We start from the raw sequence: 15659 nt of genomic DNA on the forward strand, positions 1-15659 counted from the left end.
TTTCGCGTTTATTTGTAGGATTTTTTTCCCCGCGGTACAGTCTTTGTTCATTCTTTTTTTTTTACAAATTTGTTATGCTAGGATTTTTGGTGCGTAGGTTCGGTTGATCATCTCCCTCCCTTACATTTTTCTTTAGTTCTTGGCATGCTCTCATTGTTTTCGAATACTTTGTCTACTTTTGTTGGTTGATGCCTATATTTAGAGATATTCATACTCGTGGTTGTGCCCCAGAGTTAGGTGAAATTTTTAGTTGCCAAGAGTGTTTTGAGGTTTATTTTCTTACTATCCATCCATCCATCCCAGTTAGCCGCCACAATGCCTAATAAACGCAAATAACGCCAATGGCGACCCCACTGCCAATGCGGCCGCGATCGCAGCCCTTCAGGCTCAGTTAGCCCACCTCAGTCATACCGTCCAAAATAATGCTGCATGCCCCCCCCCCCCGTGACTCTGCCTAGTTTTTCGGGTAATTTTTCGGATGGCAACGCGAGGGAGTTTCTCACAAAAGTGCATCAAATTCTCGTAACTGCCCCGAACCCTTCTTTGTCAAACATTGGGTTCCCGCTATGTTATCGGGTGTGGCCCTTGAGTGGTTTTACGCTCAGCCAGATTTCGCTTCCTTCGCCGATTTTTCGACCATTCTTAGCGCGGAATTTCAGTTTCAGAATACCGACGACCGTTTGTTAGATCAGTTAGATTTTCAAAAAACGGGTGAGTCGGTTGGTAAATATGTAGAAGGTTAATCGCCATAATTCGCCAATTATCTACCCCTATGCCGGTCGCTACTCAGATTAGAAGTATTCGTAGGAATTTAAACGACGAACTTCACGTCGCTCTCGCCACAGATCACTTTGCTTCGGTTCGCGATCTCGTGGCCAAGGCGGATTTAATTAAACCGGCAAAGGTTTCCCGACGCGGTACCGAACCTGCGCGGACTCAGCCCTCGAGAATAGTTGACCCATCAGTTTATGGTAATATAGTTTGCCTTCGTTGCGGTGAACGCGGTCACTATCAGAACCACTGTCCAACCTTACGTAACCCCCCTCCTCGTCCCGGCGCTTCTAATTACCAGTATCAGAATGGTTTTCGGTTTCGTGACTTTCAAATTCGCAACGGTCCTACTTGCGCCGGTGATAATTCCCATGGGTGTACCTATTTCAGATCCGATGCTCTTCGTTCTGGTGGTGTTTTTTGAAACTATTGTCACACACCGGAGAGATAAGGGTAGCGACATACCGAGACATGACTTTTCACCGCTACCTTTCCCCCAAATTTATACAGATGATTTTGTGTGGATGACATTTTTCAATGCCCCCCTTTTTCTTTCCTACATACTCTCCGCAATATGTTATCTTCTCGAGACCCAAAAAATCTTAAATATGAGTAGGAAAGTAAAGAGACGGTAAATAAAATAAAATTATATTTATTGAAATAAATGTTCTTTCAAATACGTTGAATTAGAGTTAACAAGAGCAAAAACATTAAAAACTTGGAATTTCGAATCTAGATTTTTTTCGTTTAACATAGTTTTAAAATCTTCAATGATCCGGAACGCCGTGACGTAAGCGGTGATTTCGTCAAATCTCTGGTGTTCCTCGACGAGAAAGAAACGTCCTGCGTGTCCAGAATCGCCTAACAAAATAACGTAAACATTTCGATAAGAAATTAAAATGGATTCCGCCATCGTATGGAATATATCGGCGCTTTCGGTCAATAATTCTAGATGGTTGTTGATATAATACATAAGGCGGGCGAGCTCTCCAGTCTCTTCGGCGGTTAGCTTTAAATATTCGTGGCTTTTATTAGTACGAGTGATGACGAGAGTAAGCTCTTTGTGAGGTGATACTTTAGCATCAGCCGTGTTCGAGAGTGTTAAGCCTTTGTCGCCGGTCGACTGAAAGAAGCCGAATAAAACAACCCAGTGCCGACTAAGTTCTTTACAGGCAGATACGTCGACGGGAAAAATAGTCAAGCTATTCTTATTGCAAAAAGCTAATTCGACGGAGAAATCATTTTTAAACTGAAAGTTAGAAACGTTTGTTTGGACAACTGATATCGTTGATTAATTTTCTTTAGCGTTAGAGTCCATTTATTAGGGGTCGTAGAGTCTATATGAAATATAGAGAGAGAGTCTACGTAATGAACAAAAAAAATGTATCCTAATACGTACCCATTTCGGAATTATTTCTTTTGGACATCTGAGGAGAGCTTTGTACGCGACGAAAGCTGAAAGATGACTAACGAAACAATGGCGTTGGGTTTATATAGACGCGTGCAGGACATCACCGTTGCGTAATATTACGTGGTTCGATATCAATGTTTATGTTATAATTACGAAACCAGAACGTTACGTATTCGAGAACGGTTAGTAACGTGACAATGATGAGAATAAGTACGATGTTTCTTGGATTATTAAGTGCTATACGCTTAAGCGCTGTTACGGGGTGACTGTCCATGTCCGAAGTATGAATAATAAGCTGATACTATGAAAAGAAACGGTAAAGTTTTGAACAACATTTTATTTATTTTATTATTTTTGTAACAAAGGGGTAGGGGGTGTAATGTTGGGTGGGGCCGTGGTGACTAACTGGTGGTGGTTGGGAGGCGCTGGCGACGGATGGTCAGAGCGGGAGGTCCACAACGACGGCTACCAGGCCCCTCAGAAGAACGGCGTTGCCGTACAACATTGTCTCCAGGACATCCGGTTGGCCCGCGAACACCCTCAGGGCAGTGGCATGAAAATTCTGGATGAGGCGGTGTATCCCCAACAAAATCCTTTTTAACAAAGATAATACATTGGTTTTAAAATAAACTTATATTCGGAGAATGAAAATAAATTGAACCTACCTGATGCACTCCTCAGCCCCTGAGGGAACTACTATCGGGTCAGCGATGAATCCTGGAGGCGGTGTTGAAGGCGGCCGTCCTCCTGGGGACCCTCGCTCCCGCAGCCGTCGCCGTGGTGGGTGACCAGTCAGGCCACCCCTGCCCGTCCTGTTGACAATCAACGGCCCATATATCGCTATAAAAATAAAATAATATTAAACACTGTATAAGAAAAGGAGAATAAATATTGTAAAATACTTCCAATAACGGGTCCGGTAACGCGAGTTGTAAGGCGGTAGCCTGCCTCACAAATTCAAAACAGGATGGGTCGATTGGCGATGACTCGGTAAGATCCACCACCGGGCGGATGAGTGATTGACTCCATTGGGGTGTCCAATTTCCCCCTATAGACACCGGTGAATTGGGTTGCTTATACATTAGTACTTTGTGATACCTTCATGGACAGCGTTCGATCTATATATAGGGTCTCTACTACCCCCCCCCCCGGTGGAGGGGGGAAATGGGGTCTTTCCGCTATTGTCCCAAGAAAAGACTCAATCGGGTTTTTCTCCTAAGAAATACCGTTGAAGAGAGAAAATTTAAAACATAAGCTTACTATTATACTACAATATGTGTCGAGTTGAACTATGCTCGCGCAGGTGACCGTCTTGAAAGGATGGGTTTTTACGAGCCAACCCCCAAGATTTTTTTTTAAACCATGGTCGTGTCACTAAAAGCTCTTAAAGTGACGAAGAGGGCTTTTTCTCCTTCGAATGAAATGAAAATTTAAACATAAACCGACCCCCTCCCTCAAAAATAGCTTTATGAATTATCTAAAAGAATTAAATAATGTATTCGCTAACTAAACTTAACAGTCGTGTAGATCACGAAAATACCTACAAAACGTATATACGTTTACCAACAAACATTGTGGGATTACTATTGTAAATACACGATATGTAGTAAGTTAAGTCATGCGCGCGCAGGTGACCGTTCGAAAGGGTTTTTAAGAGCCGACGGTTGAATTAGTCAGCGTTAATTTGACGAAGTGCTTCCCAAGTAGCAAAACAACGTTTTTAATTGGTTAATATTTAGTTTGGTCGTTGAAATAACGTTTTCTGGTTTTTTATACACCCTTCTTCAACGTTAATATTTAATTATAATATTCACCATTTTTCATGTGTAAAATTGAGTATCAATATTAACTTGAAATTAACGTTATTTTCACTAATTTTATCAACCGTTGATTTTAAGCTAGAAATCCACGTTTAAATTTCGTTTTCTTATTATTTTTACTCACCAGTTTTCATGTGTAAAATTGAGTATCAATATTCACTTGAAATTAACGTTGTTACAGTAAATTTTAAGCTAGAAATCCACGTTTAAATTTTGTTTCTTTAACTATTTTTAATCACCAGTTTTCTTGTGTAAAACGATTTAAAAGTCGGTAACTTAAAAAAGTTAATTAAATTATATGCCTTGGGGTATAAATTATCTAATATATAAAGAGTGTTTGTTTGTTTGTCCGCTATAGGAATTTACAGTTTTCAACTTAGGTCGACTACATTTGGAATACTATATCATGGTACCCTGACTGTGGTTTTCGACGGTTACGGTCAGCAAAACAACTTTAATTAATTAAATTAATTTAGTAATTAGGTATATCCGCTATATACAAAATACGGAGTTTCTTAATTATTTAGACATACACACGAAAAAAGCTTAAATTATTGCAATTTATTTTTAAAGCTTTCTTCTATTGACACTAGGCCGTATAATAAAAGGCAAATTATTATGTAATCAACGTATAATTGGTTAATATTGTAATTAACTAGTTAGTTATATTGCGTACGGTGCCATGCGTGGAAACAGTTATTACAGCGTTCTAATTACATGATGTATGTATTTGAATTTCATCCCTAGCACTTATTCATAGAGTTTACAAATAGCCAACGTTTCCCGCGAATTACTGGGTAACTCAGCTAGAATTAACAATTAACTATACATATAGTTCCTGCATAATGTTTCTTCTAAAAATATTTAATGCATTGTAGGACTCCATATTTTAGGTACATATAAAGGTTTATTAATCTTTTTTGCCACGTTTTAGAGCAGTACATTAAACGTTTCATCCGCGTTTATGTAATAACGATTTAATTTCGTTGTTTATAATAACATCAGTGTTTGGTAGATAATTATGGAAACAATAACGTCTTTTTATACGTTGCCAGACTCGTTCTGTCAACGGACATCGTAAACGTCGCACTCAACGTTTAATCTCAAAATTAACCGTTTTTGAACGGTTAATCAACGAGTTTTTGCTACATGGGTTGTAAGCCTACGAGATCTTATATAATTTATTACAGCTATACCGTAATAGTTGACGGTTTTAAAATTTCATATTCGTGTTGTTTACCACGTGCCCGTTCTTTGTATATAAAACAATGTAATAAAAGTTTAGAAAAAAATTTAACGTCGATTACTTAATGATTTCTAAGCATATACAGCTCAATCTATATTATAAGGAGCGCTTGGTACGTTGGTCGTCGTCGTCCGAGCTTTCAGGAATGTTTGCTTAGTCTGTCACGAAGCCAAAGGCGGGGCGGCGAGGAAAAAGCGACCCGCGGAACAGAGGGAAACCGAGACTGCCTTTGGCTTCGTTACTGAGGTGGTTCGACTATCTATTTTCTCAAAATCTGTCACCCCTGAGAGTTGGGCCGTGTTTGTCCCAACACGCAATACACCCGAAATTTTATCTCTGTTTCCGCCGTGAATTTTGGAAGGGGGGGGGGGGGTTTCGGGGTCGTTCCGATTTGAAAGTCCCGTGGCCCTCTCGGCGTACGCTAGTTCCGTGGCCTTTATACATCAGCCATTGGATACAGGGGGTTTAAAGCGGTACACGAGGGTTTGGTACGACTGCGAGTTTGAGTTATTTTTGCGGGGAAAAGGGTACCACGGAAATTCTCGCATTGGAAAAAGGGGGAGGTGGGTACCACGGTAATTATTACATGAGAAAAACGGGGAGTACCCCGGTAATTATCACATGGGGAAAAGGGGGAGGAAGGGCCTTACTGGGGGTACCCCGGTAATTATCACATGGGGAAAAGGGGGAGGAAGGGCCTTACTGGGGGTACCCCGGTAATTATCACATGGGGAAAAACGGGAGGTAGGGCCTTACTGGGGTGGTTCTACTTTGGGGAAAAGGGTGCCACGGAAATTATCGCATGGGAAAAAAGGGGTTGGGAGGGCGTACTGGGGTGGAGTGCCTCGAAACACACAACTAGCTGAGGGCCTGCCTGTAAGGCGGGCTTCTCGGCTAGTAATTAAATATGTGTATAAGGACTATTAAACTTAAGCGAATGTACCACTAAACTAGTAGTATTATTTGAATTAACACTTAACAGTATATTTAAGCATATTTCTTCCGAGGGGGTAACCACTTCTATTTGTATTACGAATAAATACCACAAATTACAGCGTAGTATTGTAATATGGTGAATTATTGTGTAATACGAGGAATTACCTTGTAGTACCGTGTAATACTGTGTAATATTGCGCGTAGTAAGTGTAGTACGTTGTCTATTAAGATGTAGTATTATATAGTACAGTGCATTATTGCATAATATTTTAATCTCGTGTATTACCAAATGATTTTGTGTAATATTGTAAATATAGGGGAAAATACTTTTCAAATTCGATTTAGGAAAGACAGAGGGAACATAGGAGGGAACGAGTGGAACTCTGAGGCAAGGGCGAAGGTTAAATTCCAGGCGAAAGTGAAGAGGGGGGGACGACGACGTTTACTCGCATAGCCCGAGCGGGAAAATCACCGATGGTCGAGCCGATGCTATGACGTTGTTTGTCTCGGTTTTACGCGTATAAAAAGTTCCGACAACAACTGAGACAACAACCCATCATCCCCCATTTTATGGAAAAATTAGAAATGGGAATGGGGTAGTTCCCGACGGTAGTTCACTCCGAAGGTTCGCTCGCGTTAATTCCTCGGTTAGCGCTTCTTCCGAGGCTTTTTCTCGTTGTTTTTCTTCAAAGAACCTGATAGCGTAAGTCGAGCGAAGGTATCGTCGTATCGTCCGATCGCAGCAATTTGTGCTGTAAACTCAGTAAGTTATAATTAATGTTATGACATCGGGTTAATCCGAGGCTCGGGGTCCTTTCGAGGAATCGTGTACGAGATTCCGAATCAAGGAATCTGGAATCAAGAGATTCCATGATTCGTATACAGGGCCGGACTGGCTAGTAGTTGGCCCCACCGGCTATGCAATCGTGTTAGCCTCTTTTCCCATTAATGCCAAATTTTTCCTCTTTGGCCCCCAATTTGTGTTGGCTTCGATCGCTGGTTAGCCGCCCGGGCCTATTCGTACGTGATTCAACGATTCGAGTAGGATTCCTATATTTCGAAGATTCGTATATATTGTTAGATTCTCGAGATTCTCAAGATTCCAGATCAGATTCTTGAGATTCGGAATCACGGAATCAAGGCCCGTACGAGATTCCTCGAAGTGACGGGTCCTTTTCAGGCGTCATTTGATAGGTATTAGTTAATAGTTATCTCTATCTATCTATGCAAGTGCTGAGCCGCGGATTTTAATCAAACGGGTATTTCTCTCCCCGATTGGGAATTTCGGCGTATAGGTTGCTATCATTGCTATTTCGATATTCGATTAAATACTATTTTAAATAACGCTAGATGTAAAATTAGGTCGTAAGAGGAGGAGGCTACTATTTTGGCTGTGCCAGCTTGTTTTACAATAACATTATTTATTTCTGGTCTTACCAAAAATGTAATTATTTATATTATGAAGAATGATTATGAACGCCTTACCTCCCGTCGCGTGGGGGGGGGGGGCTAAACAAACGTCACCAGCGTTTGATTCCATCGCGTCCAACTTTGATCTCTCGCCCTACAGCGGCCAACCCATTCGTCGAAATTCCGTGAGCAAATAATTTCCCCCTATAAACTGTACTATAACCTGTAGGAGTTCAGCGCCACACTCGTTTTTATATTGCCTTCAATGCAAAAACTATTCTAAAAATAATATTCCGCTAGAGGCGCTCAAACCATACACATATATTTTGCTCATAGGTTAACATAGAAACTTCAACGAATTGGTTGGCCGCTGTAGCGCGAACAGCGCGTGATCAAATTTGGCCATGCGTCGAGTGAAGTAAATATTACCCACCAATGAAATACCAAGACTTTTGGATTTTAAGCGGCGGAGCGTACTGGGCGGACCAACGGGTGGATTAAGAGGAACGCTAAAAAACGTCTCGACATAGATATTATCAAGAATGTATTGAAGTGACTAAGAATATTGGACTACAGGGTTCTGATTCCCATCCTCGCAGCCTTTGTAGCTTAAAATCGTCTGCTTTCCCATTCAAGTTTGCTATATGGTATGACCTTGAATGCGCCTTAAATGCAGACGAACTTTCTCCACAAAAGCTGTGAGGATGGTACCAGGGTTTAATGCTATGCTGAACTATTCTTAGTAACTTCAATACGTTCTTGATATTATCCCTAGGTATAAATAAATACATTCTTGGTGTTCCTATGTAATACCATTAAAAACTTGTAGTACTCCGTAATACCGTTAAATTCCTTTAAGAAATTGTAGTATAGTGTAATACTGTGTAGTAGCTGTAATACGGCGTAGTACCTCGTAATTCCGCGAAGTACCGTGTAATACAATGTGTAATATATGGCAGTATGGTGTAATAATTGGTAATACAATCAATATTCAGTAATACGTGTAGTACAAGTAATATTTCTGTAGTACCAAGTAATCTGTAGTCTGGTGTACACGAAAAAACCTAGTGGTTACCCCCTCGATTTCTTCGGTATAAAATCGGAGGGAGGGGAAGAGGTTAATCCTGATTGACAGAAAAGATATAAAAATCGAAATAAAATGTAACAATGGTCAATCAGCGGGTAGTCTTAATAGCAACCTATAAATACGGGGTGCGATTTGTTTTTGAAATCAGATCTTCGATAGCACTCGAAATCTGCTCAACATGGATAGTGAATCTTTAGTGTGGAATCTCGTAGAATTGGCTGATATAAGGCCTTGGAGTTTAAATCATCTCATCGGATTCTATTTTACGCTATGCGGGTTTTTGAGGTGGACCCCACGACTCCTTTAACGACTTTGCCTAGCATTTTTAAGCATCTAGAAATAAAATTAATTGAGTGTTTCATAGATATATTAAATGTATTACGCAATGTTCCGCTGTCCCCCGAGTTTTTTAATACGATCGAGGAACTACAACTCTTCCGGAGTCATATACCCGAACGCTTTTCGGCATTCTACGCTAGTCGATACCAAAACCGAGTGCTAGAAATTAACGCCTCGGAGCGAATGTTGGAAGAAATGATGTCATCTCAATTTGACGCTCCCATTATTGACTTCTTTAAAGAACAAGATGGTATGTATATTATACATATATATATATGTATTTACCTCTTCGTTTATACGTGAGAGAGGGAGGAGGGATTACCAACTCGCTCACTCTCTTCCCCCCCTCATCCCCCCACGTTGTAATGCACGAGACGGCTACTGTCAGATTTGACACTAGCTTATAGTATCTCAGTATATATATATATATATATATATATATATATAAATATAAATATATATATATATATATAAATATATATATATATAAATATATATATATATATAAATATATATATATATATATAAATATATATATATATATATATATAAATATATATATATATATATATATATAAATATATATATATATATATATATATAAATATATATATATATATATATATATATATATATATAAATATATATATATATATAAATATATAAATATATATAAATATATATATACATATATAAATATATATATACATATATAAATATATATAAATATATATATATACATATATATATATATATATATATATATATATATATAGGGTCTTTTTTTTGCTCGGAAAAGTGTTTTTTTTCAAAAACTATTTATAGTACCGATTTCAAATTTGGAAGGTCAATTCTCTATACCGGGGGACATCAGTTTGAGAAATTTGAGCGTTTTCGGTAATGTTTTTCACCAATTTTGAAAAATTATTTTTCGACCACTAGGTGCGAGGTAAAAAATTTCTATTATAAAGTTGTAGGCCGTCATCGAAAACCCTTAAAAATTGTTCACTCGACGAAAAACAACTTATTTATCAGTGAAAATTCGAGCTTGAAAAATTTACAAGTTGGTGAAGCCAAATTACGATTGTTTGAAACGATAATTGAAAAGGGAACAAGTCTAATACAAACGTAGTAGAGTTTTCACACTTGAAAAAATGTACACGTTTGGTTTTTAAATGCCGATATTTTATTCACATAAATTTTTACAAAACATTTTCAATAATATCACCATTGGCTGCAACACAGGTTTGTGCGCGGACAATTAAGTTCTCAAACGCTTTCTCTACCATTTCTGGTGTGACGTCTCGGCAAGCACTGATTATTCGTCTAATGAGTTCCTCCCTAGTTTCAATGGGCGTGGCGTATACCTTTGCTTTAACGAATCCCCAGAGAAAATAATCCAGCGGTGTTAGGTCAGGTGACCTTGCTGGCCAATGCACTGGACCATTTCTCCCTATCCACCTTTCAGGAAACTCGTTGTTGAGGTGCTCAGTTACTTGCCGGGAAAAATGCGGAGGGGCGCCATCTTGCTGAAACCACAACTGACGTCTTTCAGCCAATGGAAGGTCGTCGATTACGTCACTCAGTTCGTTCTGTAGAAAATGTAAATACCTTTGGCCGTTGAGGTTCGTCGGCAGGAAAAAGGGACCAATCAAACGGTTTCCAACAAGTCCAACCCAAACATTGACCCGTTCAAATTGAACCTGGTGATGATATTCAAAACCCCAATGTGGGTTGATGTCAGACCAAAGATGGCTGTTTTGATGATTAAAGGGCCCATCTCTAGAAAATGACGCTTCGTCGGAGAACAAAACATGGCGCAAAAATTGTCTATCTTCTTGGACAGCATTTAGTAACCAGTTGCTAAATTCATAACGTCTTTGATGGTCTCCGTCAATTAGTCCTTGGTGGAGCGTAGCTCTGTATGGGTGATAGCGATTCTTACGAAGAATTTTCCACACACGATTTGCAGAACAACCCAAATCAGCAGCGGCGTTAGCGCAACTGTGACGAGGATATGCCACAAAGTACGCGAGTACATTGTTCTCGAAGTCTAAATCCGGTTGACCCAATCCGCGAAACCTAGGTTGCAAGTTACCAAATTGATTGAAATCGTGAATTGCTCGTCTTACTGTATTTACAGATGGTGCTCCATTTGGATGTCTTTCTGCGAAGATTTCAGTCACTCTTCTAAGGTTTTGCGCTGCTTCTCCATAGTAAATGGCAACTATCTCGGTACGCTCAGCTACTGAATAACGAGGCATTGTTCGAAATATTATCAAACACTGATAATAATCTCCCAAAGTTTTCCTTTAAATACCCAATGCATGTTTAGGATTGACCTATAGCCTCGTGTTTTTTAAATCCGGTCGTTTTTTTAACCAAAGTTTCAACTGGATTAGGTAATTCGGTTTCAATTATCGTTTCAAACAATCGTAATTTGGCTTCACCAACTTGTAAATTTTTCAAGCTCGAATTATCACTGATAAATAAGTTGTTTTTCGACGAGTGAACAATTTTTAAGGGTTTTTTGACTATGTCATGGAAGACCACTTGTACAATTGGTTCAAACGTTTTATCCCCGACACACAGCATGGATTTTTCAAGGGCAGAACAGTAGAGACTAATCTTCTATCTTTTATAAATTATGTCGAACCTATCGTTACCAACCGCGGCCAGGTCGACACAGTTTATATTGATCTCTCGAAGGCGTTTGACCGAGTGTCTCATCCACGCCTGGTTAAGAAGCTCGCTGCCTATGGTCTGTCCGGAACTCTCCTCGAATGGTGCAATGACTACTTAAAAGAAAGATTGAACTTCATCAAGTGCAATGGTGAAATATCTAACATCAATTATCCAGTTCATTGTGGCGTCCCTCAGGGTTCATCACTTGGACCACTCCTTTTTAACATTTATATATCCGATCTTCCGTCTGTGGTCTCGCATTCCAAGCTTCTACAATTTGCCGATGACCATAAACTCATTAAAAATATACGTTCTCCGTTCGATTGTGAGAGACTTCAGGGCGACTTATATAACTTGAAATCATGGTTTCTATCTAATAATTTGCCGATAAATAATGGAAAAACGATTGTTGTAACCTATTCCCGGAAAACCAGCACCATATTTTATAACTATGAGCTTAACTCAAAAGTTTTAGAAAGAGACAACTTTACAAAAGACCTAGGTTTTTATTTTGACAAAAAATTACTTTATTCTTATAATATTCAACAATTGATTTTAAAATGCCAAAAACAATTAGGGATTAGTTTTAGATTAGCTCGACAATTAAATTCTGGAACTTGTTTTCTAACTCTTTTTAACACTTTAGTCATGTCCTCAACACTATATGGTTCTGTTATTTATAGTAACACTTGTGACACAAATATTTTGAAATTAGAAAAAATTTTAAACAAATTTATTTTCCTTTACAAAAATTTCTTTCCTATCACTTCAAATTTTCTTAAGCTTTACTCGATCAAGACGAGCTTGATAAAATCCGATATTAAATTTTTACATCGAGTAATTATTGGGAAAATTGAGTGTAGTGATATTTTAAATGGTATTTATTTTAATTGTAGTGCTCACCATTCCAGAAACAGAAATTTATTTCAATATACACTGAACAGTCCACCTGCTATGAAACGAATGATGTATAATTTTAATGTATATGGCTTTGAGAATAATATTTTTAGCCCTCTTAAACTTAATACCAATTCAATTAAGTTATACAATTTTTGAGTAATTAACTAAATTTCCAACACTTCGTTTACCTGACTATAGCTTTCGCTGTAATTTTAATTTAATTTAATATATATTATATATTTATATATATATATATATATATATATATTTATATATATATATATATTTATATATATATATATATATATATTTATATATATTTATATATATATATATATTTATATATATATATATATATTTATATATATATATATATTTATATATATATATATATTTATATATATAAATAGCCGCCTTGGACGAATTTTTAATATCTCAACTTTACGATGAACCACCGGTTGATTCTAAAAGTCAGGAAAGCTTCGATAATACGAAGGAAAATATTGAGGGAGAATTGGCTCAGTTCTTGAACGAATATTTGAAGGACCTCGAAGATCAGATTGGTGGTGGAGAGCGAGATGAAGTGATGTCACCGATCGGAGAAATCGTCAACTGCGAAATACTGGATCAAACCGTAACGGAATTTCCTAAATTTGGCATTAGGGGGGTTACAAATAACAGTAAAATTAACGAATGCTGTTTTGAAAGACGTAGCTATCCATCACTACGTACAAATCATATTGCGTAGTGTGGCGTTAGACGTTAATAGGCTCGATATTGAACTTAGTTTTAAATGGAGAGACCAGATTGATATAGGACTGTTATTCGACCAAATAGAAGATATTCTCTACGATGACGAAATGGAACAGTTTTTTCTCAGTCCAGTAACCATCATGTATTCTATAGTACGTTTACCGCACGACATGGTAGGCCTAAAAGTGAAAACGTACAAACTTACCAAGTGTTCTCGCGGAAGAGACGTGGTCTGGTCACGATTACGGCTCGCGGTACGCTGAGTTTAGCCAGTGCCCTAAGCGTGGGTTTGGCCCATCTGAAACATCAGAACGATAAAACCGATAAAACATTGAAATCCGCTCAGGCCACCGTAAGCCATACTAAACCCAGTAATCCTACTCAAAAGAAAGCTGCCTTAGAATTATGCATCAAGGCTGGAGTGTTAATAACAGAATGTGGATCACCGGAATCATTTCAAGCGTATTTAATTGCCTATTCTATCCTGGTTTTCCAAATGCGTAATAACGTACCCGTACTGGTCTTGGGTTCTAACAACGCCGACGACGATAGACCGCGGATATCTCTCTTAAACGAAGGGAATCACTATAACCTTATAACGAAACTTAAACCTTTATTTGGGAAAGAATATTTTTTCGAGAAATGCTTAGAAAGCTACAGATACGTGTATAGCCATAAATGTCAACAATTATGTTTTTCGTGTCAACGCGCTGTGAAACGCGAAGGTGTCGTGCGGAAATGTGCCGATTGTCGGCGCTATCGGCAAAATTTCCTCTGTGCGGCCGACTATACCATTGCAGCGAATGTTTAAAGTTAATTGATATGAAAAAAAGATCGAAATGTCCTCACGAATGCGGTGAAATGTATTGTTACTCGTGCGCCACCTTCCGACCGTCGAATTATTTATGCTACATAAAAATAATTCAAGACGCGTCGATAAGACCCGCAGCTAAAAGAGCCGCGAAAAACGTCCCCGACCGAATGATGGTGTTTTTCGACTTTGAATGCGTAAAAACTCGTAAACATAACGAAAAACCAAAGTGTTACGTACACGAAGCCGTATTATGTATGGGAGAATCATGTTGCAACGCGTGCATTGACGACGTGGAAGGAATCCGTTGCCATCGCTGCGGATTGAAGCGTCATTCATTCGTGGGATCGAGTTGCGTGGAAGATTTTTCGCCTATTTGCGCACGTTACACGAAGTCAAGAACGTCACGCTCCTCAGCCATAACGGTTCCAACTTCAGCTTCTTTTACGGGCTATCATGGAAGCCGACGATACGTTTTCGCTAAGCGTAATCGTGAATGGCACCAGGATTTTACAGATTAAAATTTATAATCTTTCGTTTTTGGACAGTTATTGTTTTATACTAATTCCTCTCTCTAAATTCACCACGACCTTTGAGCTTGGAGACGGGTTCCAAAAGGGATACTTTCCCCATTTCATTCTGAATACCGTACCGCATAATTTCGAAATCTCGAAACCCATAGAAACAAATTTAATTTTACCCTCTCTGCCGCCGGTCGAGGCGTACGGAATCGACAATTTCAGCGCAAACGACAACGCGTCTTTTTTGAAATGGTACGATCAAGAGTCAACCCTCCGCAAGGAGTTTAACTACGTGGAAGCGTTGAAACTCTATTGCGCCGACAACGTGCGTATACTCGCTTCGGGGGCCCTACGTTTCCGTCGAATATTCCTTAATCTGTGCGAAGTTGATCCGTTTCAAGTCGGAATTACTATCGCGTCAGTGGCTAGCGTCGTGTTGCGCAAGATGTTTCTCAAGACGGACACGATAGGTCTAATAGCTAAAAATTCTTATCGTCTTTTTGAAAACCAGTCTAGGGAAGCGCTCGAATGGCTCTGGTGGGAACGTCACCGCGCGGGAGTAGAAATCGATTCTGCTCTGAATGGCAGAGGAGAGAAAGTTCTCAAGATGAAGGTGGACGGAAAGGCGGGGAACACTATTTACCAGTACGCCGGTTGTATCTGGCATGGCTGTGGCGAGTGTTACGGCGCTGGCACCAACCGTAATCAGCTGTTGCACGGAAACCCTTACGATACGTTAAATATTCGTTTCAATAATACCATGAAAATCCATAACCGCCTCAAAGAGTTCGGTAAGGAGGTGGTAGAACGGTGGGGGTGTGAATGGAAGAAACAGAAAGCTGAGGATCCGACTTTCAAAGAGTTTCTCGACAATTCTAATTTCTTCGAGAAATATCACAATCCTCTGAATCCACGCGCGGCGTTCTTCGGAGGTCGTGTTAATACTTTACTGACAAACTGTAAAGCGAA

The sequence above is a fragment of the Leiobunum rupestre genome, chromosome 7 (genome assembly GCF_980474605.1).
Source record: "Leiobunum rupestre chromosome 7, qqLeiRupe1.1.hap1, whole genome shotgun sequence".
NCBI lineage: Eukaryota > Metazoa > Arthropoda > Arachnida > Opiliones > Sclerosomatidae > Leiobunum > Leiobunum rupestre.